Source organism: Equus caballus, chromosome 14 (assembly GCF_041296265.1).
Source record: "Equus caballus isolate H_3958 breed thoroughbred chromosome 14, TB-T2T, whole genome shotgun sequence".
Lineage (NCBI taxonomy): Eukaryota > Metazoa > Chordata > Mammalia > Perissodactyla > Equidae > Equus > Equus caballus.
The window spans coordinates 11968422-11982867 of NC_091697.1; the positions used below are offsets into that span (position 1 = coordinate 11968422).

Below are 14446 nucleotides of genomic sequence, written 5' to 3' on the forward strand. Positions count from 1 at the left end.
CACCCAGGGCTCCAGGGGTTCAGCCATCAGTGTGCTCACTGGGCTGTGCTGACCTCCAGGACCCAGGGTCATCAAGAGCCAGGGCCTCCACCCCCTGGGTCAGCTCATCCCTCCTCTACTTCCATCTCCCTGTGAGGACCAGGGCAGGGAGGCCAGAGGCAGACAGAGAGCAAGGGCTGATTTGAGTGTATCCACTCCACCCCCGATGAAAGTTTCAGGAGATCCAGAGAGACTTAGGGCAGCTCCGTCTCCACAGCACAGCTCTAGGGCTCAGAGTCTTGGTCTCTCCCGTGCCCTGGGCTCCTCTCCTCCTCACCTCCTCACTCCCCACACAGATGAGAGTGACTTACCCTCGGGATGGAGATCCACCCCCAGCTCTGCCCCACACCCCCACCCTCCTTCACAGTGAGCTGGGATCCTGCCCTCACACTCCTCTCTGTGCCCTACAGTGTCTGTGGCCCAGGCAGGGCTGACTCAGCCGCCCTCAGTGACCAAGTCCCCAGGACAGACGGCCACACTCACCTGCACTGGAAAGAGCAAAAATGTCGGCCATGAGGGGGCAGCGTGGCTGCAGCAGCAACCCCAAGACCATGTCCCCACACTCCTGACCAGCAGGAATAACATCTGGGCCTCTGGGGTCTCCGAGAGATTCTCTGGCTCCAGGTGAGGCAGTGTGGCCCCCTGAGCATCTCTGGGCTCCAGCCTGGAACGAGGCTGATTATTACTGCTCCATGTGGGACAGCAGCCTCAGTGCGCACATGGGGCCCCAGGCCAGTGGGGAAGGAGACACAAACCCTGAGCTCCCCAGGCTCACCCAGCGCATGGGGACCTCCCAGAGCAGCATTCACTGCCAAGGAAAGGACAGTGACTGGGTTCCAGCTGACAATTGTGTGGCCTATTCAGCAGTATTAAAAATAATACAATAAGTGAAAATTTCATCTGCATGATTAACAAATGTATAGGCAACATCATTGTGAATGCATTTGTGGCTATATGAAAATGCACATTCATACACCTTAAAAATGTGTAATAAAGGATTTCAAGGTTTAAGTAAGAGAATATTAATTTTTCGAGATTTTTCTTTTCTATTCCATTTGGAGGTGCTGGCTTCCCCTGCTTAGAGGGTCCATCTCTCCGACCTCAAGTGGCCATCCACCAGCGTCACCAGCAACCAGCCTCCCCTCTTTTCCTGACCTCGGTACATGACCTGACCTCTGATTTGAAGGCTCTTCCAGTCTTTCCCAGGGTGATCACTTGACTCATCCCACAGATCCCAGCTTACATATCACAGCTTTGTCCAGGCTCCTTTGTCCCAATATCCCAGGGCACACCCCACATGCACACAGAGCCATGTGCACAACCCACAAGAAAACACAGAGCCATGTGCACAACCCACATGCACACAGGGCCGTGTCAGCATAGGTGTGTTCCTGTTGCGCCCTTTCACTGTCCTCTCACACACCGAGGTCAGTGTCTGCCACAGCAGGCAAAGTTGGAGCTCTAGGGTGGAATGGACAGAGACTGACAGTTTGAAAATAATTATAGTTTTTCATGAAAATAGAAGTGCAGGTGTGAGAGCATCACTGTCCCCATGTAATCCTAGAAGGCCTTTCTCATTCCACTCTCTTGGGAGTAACGTTGGGGAAGACTGCTGTAAAATCGAACACTCTGCGTGGTGTGCTTAGGGATGTCACAGCAGCTGCGGGATGGGCAGTCACCAGCAGGGGCAGCAATGGAGTGTCCTCAGACTTAGGAGAGGCAGGTGTTGGGTCAGACAGATGTTCAACCACTCAGTGGGCTCCAGGGCAGTTGGGCGACCTGTGTCCTCACTGATGTGGGACTTGCCTTCACCCGTGAGGCTTCCCGTGACCCTGTGAGCTCCTGGTTTTGGCTTCCTAACTGATGGCTTCCAATGTAGGTCATCGCCTCCTTTTTCCTCAGGGAGTCTTGAACAAGGTGGGGCTGACAGACCATTAGGAGCCCCAGTGCACTTCCAAGGAGGAAGTGGGCTCCTGGGAAGACTGTGCAGAAGACAAGACACAACTTGTGGGCGGAGTCCGCACAGTGGACCCTCAGGAGACAGAGCTCAGTGGCGCCTCAACCAAACCCGGAAGTCTTGTTCTTCCAGCTTCTGGTAGGGGACCTTTACAAGATTTTACGCACAGGACCTGCCTTCTCCTTGGTTCCACATGGAGCAGGTGCTGTGACACCAGACTCACAACGCCTGTCTCAGTGTGTTGGTCACTTGGGCAGAAAGTCCACACTTTCTGCCCTGGAAGTCTGCATGTGGCTTATTCTGGCTCTGAGACAGAAGCCCCATAAGTGTGATGACTGATGTTACTTGGGATGCAGTGTGAGTGGGATGCAGATGATTACCCCAGACCTCAGATGACTGCCTAATATCTTACAAGATGCTCTTCACTGCTGGGCAGGTGCACCAAGACCTCCCCTTTGCTCCCCCTGTTCCACTCACATGCCTCTGTCACTACCTGTTACCAGTAGTAGTGAGTGTTAGTGACTAGTCACTCACTGGGGTGATCTCTGCTGTCACTTCTTCACCGGGACCAGAGTATCTAAGGCCACAACGTTCATTTGGATCATTAAGAATGTCTACTTCTTTGTTCCCATGAATTCTATGTCCAAACCATTGATATCATTACTTTAATTGGATTTTCTCATTCTTGCAGAATACTGTGGAATATTAATGGAGGTACATGGGCAAAGGGAATCACCTTTGCCTATTGCTGATCTTTTTGGAAATGCTGCCCTTTACCACTCCATTGACTAAGATGCTGCCACTAGGATTTCATTATACGTGTGTGAGAGAGTGTGTCTGGCCGTATTATAAATGTTTCTGTTTGTGGCTTTTAGTTTTATGTGGCTTTCATTAGGAATTGGTGCTAAATTTCGTCAAAATCCCTTCCAGTATCATTTGAGACTGTATGATCATATCTATCTATCTATATTTGTATTGTGTGTTATATTAAAATATTTCTTACTATTGCATACAACTTGCATCATTGGAATCAATGACACTTGGTAATAATTCATCAATTCATTAATCTAGTATTGAGCTCTCTTCGTTAATATTCTATTTAGAACATTTGTGTAATATCTAATGTTGTTCGTCAGCCATTTTTATTTTTCTGTAATTTAACTGTAACATGCATTATAACTGATATAACTGATCTCTAAAAGAACTGGTAAGTTTTCCATCCTTTTAAGTGCTATTTAAAAATAGAGCAAGTAGATTGGAACCCTCTGGTCTCTGATGTTTTTAGAGCTTCCATGTGAGAATATCTGTCTGTTCAGTCATTCTGTGGAGTGGGTCCATAACATTTTGTATTTCTGTATTAAAATAGATAAGCTTACTTGTTTTATTTCCAGTAGAGCCAATTTTGATCCTTCCTAGAAAAGCACGTATTTTACCTATTTTTCACAGACATTATCTCTTGCATTTTCGGCATTTTTCATTTTTCCACATATGACCAGCAGGGGGTGATGTGGGACTGGCCTGTGGTCCCTACAGAGCGGCTCAGGGAGGATTTTTGCTCAAAGCAGCGTGGGTACCAGCAGAATGCACGGTTCCCTTCCCAGCATCTCCTCTACTACCACACGGATTCAGAGAAGAACCAGGCTCCAGGTCCCCAGCTGCTTCTCTGGATCCAAAGATGCCTCGGCCAACGCAAGGATTCGGCTCATCTCTGGGCAGCAGCCAGAGGATGAGGCTGATTATTACTGTGTGATTGTGCACAATAGGGCTTCTCACAGTGACACAGGCAGATGGGAAATTGGGACAAATACCTCAGCCCACTCAGGCACTTGGAATAGACGCTTCTGCAATTTTACAGTAACTTGTAGACGCAGTAGCTGTGCCTGGAAGTAGCTTCTGGTTCACATTGGCTGTCTTCCCAATTTTCCAGTCAATATACCTGCAATCTCAGGTAAACAAACACCAAAATGAAAACCAAACCAAACAAAATACAAATCTCATGATGACACTGCATCTTTGCCTGGTGACCCATGTGTGATAAAATGAGAGCCTTTGTAGCTGGGCTGTTTGTCATGAAAGATGGGAAATTAGCCTTTGCTAGATTTCTTCTTGTGGGAACCCAGGGTCCATCCAGCAGATACACAGTCCTCCACAGCAGGGACTCTGCTCTGTGAGGGGTCAGAGTGGAGACCTTCCCTCCCTCCCAGGCTCTTGTGCTCAGATCTGGCTGAGGCTCACTGTGTTCAAGCACAAAAGATTAAGATGTAAGATGTTGTGAGAAACATCCCAGGAGGAATTCCAGGCACAGAGCTGGCCTGACACACTTGCTGGGTGCCTGGACCTACGGTTGTGATGTCAGCAAGAAGGGGAGACTAAAATGGTGAGCCTGCAGCATGGAAGCTGGGTGAAGTATGTCCCACAGTTGTGACTTTCCTACCGCCGATCCCCCTCAGGGCACATGGGACTCCCTCCGGTGTGTGATCTGGAGCCTACAGGTACACACTTGAGTCCTTCTCTCCTCTTGTATCTCAGTGGACCTTTCCAATTAGACAAAGTGTAAGAGAATGACAGTGGAATATGAGCGAGCAGAAACTCCCTGATATGTGCATGAAGTCAATCCAACCCAGGAAGCTCTTTAGAAGGACCCAAACCGTCTCCTTTAAGGGAATCAACAGAAACATAGGTTACAATGGAAATCAGCATCAAGGATTCCCAGAAAGAGCCCCTAAGTGTGTGTCCTGGGACAGCAGGGGTTCCAGACCAATCTCCAGATCCAGGTCCGTAAAGATAACCTCCTTGACTACTGCAGGCTCCAGCCAGAGGATGAGGCTGATTGTCACTGTCAAACAGCTGCATGCAACCTTGATGCCAATCCTAGTCCGTGGGGAGTGAGATCCACTCCCCGATCTGACCTAACTCTCCTCTGTCCCTGCCTGGAGGCAACACCAGCCCAGGTTTTGGCTTCTGCTGTCACTTGTGCTACTAAAACCAGAGGGACTGATGCTTTCTAGTCAGTCCACCTGTATGGATGCAAAAAAAAAAAAACAAACCCATTTTATTACTGGTTTTCCAATGCAAGCAAATCATTTTGTCACCAGAACCTATACAAGCACCTCCCTGCCTCATGCATGCATGGAGAAGAGAAGTCAGCCAGCAAGAGCCAGGAGACCCAGGTCCTCCTCTGCTCCATCCCCTACATGTCCCATGAGCCTGGCCCAGGCTTTGCTGATCATGCCCTGAGTTCTCACACCCATCACCTCCTCACTTTCCCAAGTTTAATCCCACAAATCTTACCGGTTTTACAGCTACAGATTTTTTGTGTGTTTATTTTATTTTGGAGGGGGAGATGTTTGAAAGCATCTCAGGTCATTGGGATCTAGAGCCTATGACCCAACCCTCCTTATCACAGAGAGCCCTGATATTACAAAACAATTTACAGACAGCCCTGTTCATTAATCACATCAGCATATGGAGCAGCTACCAAGTAAACCTGGTCAGGGCCCAGTGTGAGTTGTGTGACAGATCTTGGATGCCACTAAGTCAAGGAGAGAGGGCGGACCTCAAAAAAGAGAGATGCACATAGTAATGGTTTACTTATCAATCTTCAGACTAAAAACATTGACAAAACTTGACTAAAATAGGGAAAACTACCAGAAATCTATCACAGATTCAAAAGAAGAAAGAATAAATCTCCAGAACAGCCATTAAGGGCAAATGAGCCCAGAGTGATCAGCAGGAGGGAGGGCGCCTTTCTCCAACAGCGCCGTGTTCCAGTGGCCACTGGAGAAGGCATGACCAGCACTTGTGCAGTGGGGTTGGGGGGGTCTAACAGGAGTCCCTCACAACAACAACAGCAACAATAATGGTGACAACAACAACATAAATCAGCCTGTCAGGGTATCCCAGACAGATTTCTCACCAGTATGAACCAACAGAGTACACTGTAGAGTCTTAGGCCTTGAACTTGGTTTAAGATGCTCCAGACATATGGCAGAAGCAAAGTAAAATGTTGGGTAAACCTGAAATATCTGGCGCCGTGAGGACTGTGTGATGCATCCCGTATTTATCCATATGGAGATCATTGGTTATCTACAGGCAATTAATGTCTCAGACTCAAATCCCATGAAATGGCCTACTTGTTTTGCTATTCTGGGTAGTGACATCACAATGATCTGTGAGCAAAATCAGGACATCCTCCAGGAGAGTTGAGTGGAGTCAGAGGCACTGGCCCCTGGATCTGAGACCAGCAGAAGTGCTGTTGGACAGGTCCTGAGAGGGCAGTGTTCTGGGCAAAGCAGGCACAGAGAATGCTCTACTGGCTCTTGCAGACTTGGGCATTGAGTTTTCTCATTGAAGTGAGGCTTTTTGATACCTTAGTTTGTTTGTTTGGCCTAAAACTAGGTTCTCATACCCAGTCTAGGGAACATGGTGTACAGCTTGTAGCCCCATCTTCTCAGTTTATGCTCCCAAAGCCCATCCTTGGCAGCAACAAATTATCTGATCGTCTCACATTCATCAGATATTACTCAATGTCAAGGTCAGGCTGCCATGAGGCCAGAGTCCACGATGGGTCAGGGAAAAACCAGAGACACATAGTCTAGCTGTGTTTGATGCAGGGTAGCCGAATGTTCATGGGTACATCCATCCACGCCATTTAGGAAGCACCAACAATTGGCTGGGCTAGATGGGGAATAGGAAGCATTAGAGGATTTGACATGGAATATATGAAATCTGATTAAGTTTATGAAGTCCTGATGCTGCAAAGAAGATGAGTGGGTAGGTGGTGAGAGTAAAGGCAGAGACCTTTCGGGGGTTGTGGATTTGCTACAAATATTAGACTGGCGTCCTGGATGCCGTGTTCAGTGGTGACACAGGAAAGTTTTCTCTTTAGTTGTCAAGTGTGGAATCTCAATAAGCTTCAATCCTTCTTCTCTGAGATTCACTTGAGATGTTCTCTCTCCATTATCTCTTGTGTCCACAGGCTGATTTATCACATGGATCAAAAATGTCCCTGCAGTCCTAGGTATCACATCCACACAACAAATCCTCTTGAATGAGAGAGACTTCCCTCCCTGATGTATTGAACAGGAATCCTGGTTGTCATGAGGTCCAGACCAGAGCACTTAGACCATTTCCCCTGATTCCGTCATGGCATCCCAGGAGGGGATTTTCTTATCGGTTTGGGAAATTAAAGGCCTATTTCTGAAGCTGCAGTGGGGTTTATCACATGCTCACCACATGGTTAGGAAATTAGGGGTCTAGAGAGGACAAGAAAAGGCAAAATGTTTGCCTAAGTGGTCCCCACCAAGCACATCACTCTGTCCTCCATCGCCATCATTAGTTCATGTTGATCCTAGCACTGTGGACACTGGGAGCTGAACCGGGGACACAGGCCACAGGTTCCTGTCTCACAGAACTCTGCTTCTGGCTCCCAGACCTTTCTAATGGTCTGCAAAGGATCAATCTCAGGTGAAACCACACCCACTTCCATCAGTGAGACATCAATCTGAAATTCAATATTCTCAGGAGAAGTAGAAAGAAGCAAAAATCCCTCATGAGGACATCCTCTCTCTAGAGGGAGTGAGAGGATGATTAAGGTTCAAGAAACCACCGTAGTGGCTGGTGCCAATCATCACATGCGTTCCTCTCCACCATCTACCCTGTCCCTCAGGTGAGGACCAGTCCCAGAGGGTCAGCTCATGAATCTCTGGATGCATGCTCCATTCCTGGCCCCTTCTACCCCCATCCCCAAGCACATGCTCCACGAGGTCAGTGAGGGGTCATTGCTGAGATTCTCCACCTCATGGGGTCCAGGTCACAGGTGCTCTATCCCAGTCACCTACCACTTCTATGTTCGGGCGTTGGGATCAGAGTGACCCTGAATCAAAAAGGTAAACACCTGACTTTCATACAAGTATAGAATGAACCAGTGTAAAATATTTTATTCAACTCATACATTAGTGAGGAGACCAGTAAATGGTAAGGATTGGTCACAGAGCATAGCAAAAATCAAAGTCCTTATATTTCGGCAGGAATAGAAGCTTTGGAGCAAAGTTTTTGAGTGTTGGAGATGCACTGCTTAATCTCTAACAAGAGAGGGATCACATACGAGGAAAGAATCTGGGTCCTGCACAGAAGGGGACCTGCCTCCATGGGGCCGGTCACTGCTCTGTTCTTGATCCTGATCTAAGAGGAGTTTGATAAGAGACACCCCCTCAGTCCTGACCGCTGAACAGCCAATGGCCACACGAACATGCTCACCCCTGAGGAGGCTGAGCAGAGCATAAAGACTGCCTTTGGGTGGTGGGGAGGCAACATGAGGGGCCACCTGGCCTGACCCTAAGGCAAGGGGAGAGTGGACAGAGCAGTGGGGACCAGAGCTGTTTCTAATTGGCTTTAGTCACTGTGTCACACCTGATGAATCATGGCCTGGACACCGGGGGGTGCTCAGTGCTCGTTCCTGAGGTTTTTGTGGCTCATCACAGCTGGGACCAGCCCCCTGGCACTGCCTGGTGCCCTCTGTTCAGGGATCACAGATGTGAACTCCCCACTCCCTGGCCATCGTTAGGCAGTGAGACCTGAACCAAGGCCCAGTGAGAGATCAGAAAGCTGGGAGGGTCTGATGTGCATGTGTGGGCCCTCCTCTGGTAGAGTATGAAGAGGGGAAGGGAGAGATCTGGGAGAAGCTCTGCTTCAGCTGTGGGGCCACAGACGGTGGGAATTGGTGATGACCTCCACCATGGCCTGGACCCGTCTCCTCACCCTCATTGTTCTCTGCACAGGTGACTAGTTATGGGGACAAGGGGCCCTGGGAAGATACATGTCACCCTGCTTTCTCATCTTGTTTCTAGACCCCAGCATCACCATCTCTCTGTCTTTCCCTCTTCTAGGATCCTGGGCCCAGTCTGTGCTGACTCAGCCGGCCTCAGTGTCTGGGAACCTGGGCCAGAGGGTCACCATCTCCTGCACTGGAAGCAGCTCCCACATCGGTGATTATGATGTGCACTGGTACCAACAGCTCCCGGGAATGGCCCCCAAACTCATCATCTATGATAACAGCAAACGGCCATCTGGGGTCCCAGAATGATTCTCTGGCTCCAAGTCTGGCAACTCGGCCACCCTGACCATCACTGGGCTCAAGTCTGAGGACGACGCTGATTATTACTGTGAGTGCTATGATGCCAGCCTGAGTGCTCACACAGTGCTCCAGGCATGTGGGGAAGTGAGACAGAAACCTGCTTCCCCTCCAGCCATGAGGCTTCCCTGCACAGCCCCCACTCCTCGGCCACATCAGCTGCTTCCTTGGTTTCTTTGGCCCCAAACTTTCTATGACTCAATCCAGGGTGCTTTGTTTAGAGACTGTGTCCTCGTCCTCTCCAATTCTTCCCCCGCTGCCTGTGTCTGGTTTCAACACATTATTGATTTTCTCAAATCGAGCAGACATTCCTGGATGTGGGGGCAGGCTGTGCTGGCCACAGCATCCATGCAATGTGTTAGTCTGGCAGGGCTGCCACAGCGCAAAAACATAGATGAGTTGGCTTAATCCAAAGAAAGGTATTTTCTCACAGTTCTGCAGGCTGGAAGTCCAAGATCAAGGTGCTGGCAGGTTTGTTTTTCCTGAGGCCACCCTCCTTGGCCCACAGATGTGTACATTCTTACTGTCTCCTCACATGGCTTTTTCTCTGTGTACTTACCCCTGGTTTCTCTTCCTCTTTTCAGAAAGACACCAGCCCTACTTGCTTAGGAGAAACCCCCATGAACTCTTTTACCTTAACTACCTCCTTTAATGCCTTATATCCAAAGACAGTCACACTGGGGGTTAGAGTCTCAACATAGGATTTTGAAGGACACAGTTCAGTCCATATCAAGGGGTCAGAAAAGAACCAAGGACACAGAGTCCAGCTATGTTTGACTCAGGATGACTGTCCAGATGATGTGCATCCACACAATTTATTGAACACCTATTATGTGTCAGACTTTGGTTAGGAGCTTAGGATAGTAGGTGGAAAATATGGGAAAGTCCCCATGCTCAGGAAGCTGACACTCTCAGGGGAAGAGAGAGAACAAACAAACAAAACATGCTTTGAAAGAAAGATGTCCTGGGAGAGTGAGGAGAGGCATGGCGGTTGGTGGAGATGGGAGAACTGGGGGGGTGAACAAGGAAACAGCAGAATGCGATTTAAGTGTATTTAATCCAGGTGCTGCATAGAAGGTGAACTAGGAGGAGGGGAGAGTGAAGGCAGGGGCCAGGTCGGGGTGTGGATGATACGATGTCAGACTAGGAGCCCTGGAGGAGGGCAGGAGCAGGTGGGATGGAGAAGAAAGGTCAGGGTCCCCATGTCTTGAAGGTAGGAGGGACTGAAGAATGAAAATGGGAAAGAGAGGAACCGAGGCTGGGCTCTTGGGAACAGTGCGGGATGTAAGTGAGTCGATTACTTGAGACAACATGATGACCCCATATATTTATGACAGGATTATTTAAACCTTATATTTTTAGGAGACATGATCAGCTCCTGACAAATGGGACTGTTCACAAGAAGTCCTAGGAATGCACGTCTCCAGTTTACTTTCATCTCACATTTGATGTAAACTACACCTGTGCCTGTTAAACTTTATCATGTTGTTGGAGGAATAGAATGTGAAGGATGAACTCAGTCCCCTCGTTCGCAATGCTGCCCCCATATTAGAAATCTTCCACTTTGGAAAAGATGAAAACGACAATTTCCACCAGATTACTTAATTTTAAACTCAATAAGTGGGATTCTGTAATAGGTTTGTGTTTACATGCTTCCAGAAAGTTCTTTTATGTATCATGAATAGATAACCCCTAATTGGCTACATCTGTCATTCTGTTGATGAGAAAAATGAGCCAAGAGGAATGGACAGGCTGATGATGCTGAGACTCATTTGCAGATGCAACCCCAGGCCTCAGAGCAGGGGGTCTGCTCTCCCACTGGGCAGGGTCAAGGCAGACGTGTCCACACATCCTGATCCCAGTCATCCCCTGGGGGATGGGGAAGGATGTGCTGGGAAGCAGGTGTTAGGATGGGCTCATTAGGTCCCAGGATGAACACAGTCTAGTAGGAGAAATATAGAAAACTCTACTAGAAATCAAAATGTGATGGATGCACCTAGAGAAAGACAGCCCTTCACTGCAGGGATGAGGAGGGGGGAAGGACTTAGGCAATGCTTTACATTAGAACCAAATGAAAATAGTGAGAGGATTTTTCTAAGATATGTATGTCATGCTATCACTAGGTTAATCCGTTCATTCAGAAGATATGATTTTCCAGAAGTTCAATCAGTCCCTTCAATTGTTAAACACATATGAGCTAAAGTGAGTTTAAAGTGGCCCTGAGCCAGGTGCAGGGACCCCCGTCACGTAGGAGAGAACCTCATCTTGCAGGGGCTTTCAACCTGGCTGCTTAACAGTCTTTGGTCTGGAGAACTCTCTCCGAGGAAGGAGGGACAGAGGGATACTTTGGTCTGTTTAGAACCAGAAATTCAGGGTGGGCTACAAAGTTTGGATTGTGGTATCAGGAAGACAAATGGCAAAATTTCACAAGGACCAACTGTAAGCAGGGCTGATGAACGCTGCTGGATTCTCTGTGATTGTCTCTACGTCCTCCATGAGTATATAGAGAGTCTCCAGGCTGTTTTCCCACATGGTCCAAACTTGCCTCTGCAGTCCCAGGCATCATATCCACACAACAATCAGTCCATAAGGAGAGAGACTTGCCCTCCCTGTTCCACTGATCAGGAAATCAGCTTTCAGGAGGGCTGGACGAGCTCACTTACACCATCACCCAGCTCCACCATGGTGAGCAGGAAGGGGATTGTCTGACTGGTTTAGGTAACACAAGGGCTATCCAGGAGCACGTGTGGTCAATCCTAGGCCAACTGCATGTCTGGGAGACTTGGAGTCCAAATAGGAGAAGAAAATGATAGAAGTTTTACCAAATAGGTCTCTAACATTTCCTCACTCTTCCCTGCACCCTCATTGTCAGTTCAGGTTGGGGCATGTACTGTGGACACTCGGATCTGGGAAGGGGACACAGGCCAGACTGTTCCCGTATCATAAAGCCACAGCTTGGCTCCCTGGCCTTTCCGATATTCCTACAAGAGATCAATTCCGGGACAAGACAGATTCATTCCCATCCACAACGTGTTGATCTGAAATTTAGGTAGTCTCATGAGAGGAAGAAAGAAGAAAAAAAAAAGCTTTCTCTTGATGACCTCTTCTTCCCAGGTTTAGTAAGAAGGTAAAGAAGGCTCAAGAAACCTCCATGGTGGCATCTTCCAAAGCTCACCGGACACCTCTCCCCGCCTTCACTCTCTCCAATGTGGACCAGACTCAGGGACCATCACATGAACCAATACCTCTGTCCACATGCTCCACATGGAAGTTCCTTTTGCTCCCAAACCACAGCAACTGCTCCCTTGGCCACCACTGTGTCATTTCTGGGAGTGTCCACGTCACAGAGTAAAGTTCCAAGGGAATGAGAGCACTCAGCCTGATGTTACCTCTGCTGTGACTCTGCCCATCGAGGACATAGAGAAAACTATTAAGAGTCGCAGTTGAACTGTCCTGGTTTTTCCTCCACCTGGACTCTACATGTCAAGGTCCTTCTGGAATGTCCTTTGTCTATCCAATCATATCATGTAATGTCCTCAGACCTAGACTCATTGATTTTTCCCAAATTCTACCATCTCTCTTATGTTCTCATTTCCTTTCCACCAGTCAGCTAATGAACCCAACCAAGCATCTTCAGCCCATTGTCACAAACATGTGTGTCGGGGGTGGAGTTTTAGAAAAATATAGCATCAGAAAATCAAAGTTTTAGTTGTTCCTGGGAATCACTTCAGGACTCGAGAGAAGCGATTCCTGACCTTAAAGATTCCAGTCCTCAGTCACCACAGGGTCAATAGATTAGATAGAAGGATCCTCTCAGAGATCTCAGTAAGTAACCTAAATTGTCAGGGAAAATTTTCCAAAAGTTAAACATATGGAGTAAGAACATGTGTCAAAAATTTATTCAACTTATATTTCATTGAGGAGACTAGTGAGACAGTAATAGATTTTAAAGAGTATTTTCTAAATATAGTACATTTATTCTACCAAGACTGGGCCAAGGAAGCCAGTTTTCTACGTTGGAAATAAACTGGTTAATGTCTTCAAGGGTAATAAATCTATGAGCTTTGGATTTCTCTTCTGTGTAAAAGTCTACAAATTAACGTGATTCCATTTACAAGAAAAATATGGAGAAGGGCAGCTAGACTTTAGATTCCTCCATCTTACACTTCCCGTCCGATCTTTCCTAAAGGGGAATCTGTCCTCTCTCTGTTGACTCTCTCACCCACTCTTCACTTCTCACCTTCCTGACATATGGCCTCTCCCTGTCTTCCTTTCCACCACTCCCAGTAGGTCACGCTCAACTAGTGAGCAAGACCCTTCACCTGATAAACCAAACCGCATCTGGGATTCCTAAGGCACTTGCCCTGCTAACTAATCCGATTTTTCCTAGTAGCCCATATCTCCGGGGTCATGTTATTTATCTCTGTCTTCCTCTGTTTGTATCCACTTTTTGGACTTCTCTACATCTTCACCTAAACCCAGGGAATCTTCAAGTCCTGCCCATGTCCTCTCAGCTCTCGTGTTGTCTCTGACTCCCTGCTCCCCTGTGATCCCACAAACCTTCAATCCCCCACAGACCCATGAGTGCAGCAGTGTCTGCTCTGGTCTCCTGCCTCCAGTGGTGAAAGTGAGGAAGGGAGACCCCCTGTATGCCTCCCACCATCATGTTTCTTCTTCAGGTTCAGCTCTATGAGCAGGGATGAGGCTGTCTAGCACAGCCTAGAATTCCACTCCCAACCCCCAGACTCAACACCAGATCGGTGTTCAGTAAACATTTGCTATTGAAGACATGCTCCTCACTACACAGGCCAAGTAGTACTGGATCAGGATGGGGCCTGAACTGGGAGAGAGTCAGCTGTGCCCGTGCTCCTCTCTCTGCCCTGAGCCTGAGAGCTGAGGGGGCCCCACCAGGGAGAGAGCATCCATGGGGAGAGGGGACACAGGCAGCCTCATCCTGTGTGTGAGAGACTAGGCAGACCTGCAAATCCTTGTTTATTGAAGTGGAAGGAAAAGCAAAATAAAATTCACAATGAACATTTCTGCATCATCAGAAAGGAAGCAGTGCCAAAAAAACTCAAGGTGCAAATATTTTGTAAAAATTAATTTCTGCTCAATAATGAAGAAAATTTCATAAAGTCCCTGTTGTGTGATTTAATCAAAATTGTTTAAAAATAACAAAACTTACAGAGAAAATAATATTTCAAGAGGTGGTATCATTATAAATGCAAAATTAAAATAGAGCTTTTTTCCCCCAGGAAAATTCATTGACTACTCTTGATTAAATAATGACTTTAGATTTTCACTAATCCATTTAAACA

General features: G+C 47.7%; 1 protein-coding gene across 1 annotated transcript in view; it reads left to right on the forward strand.

Moving 5' to 3' along the window:
* The window catches only part of LOC100629999 (rho GTPase-activating protein 20), an 84855-nt gene that overhangs the window by 13458 nt on the left and 56951 nt on the right, over positions 1–14446 (forward strand). The window contains exon 2 of the mRNA XM_070232849.1: positions 8884–9159. The gene's annotated coding sequence lies outside the window, so the exon portion shown is untranslated. The remainder of the gene's footprint in view (positions 1–8883; positions 9160–14446) is intronic.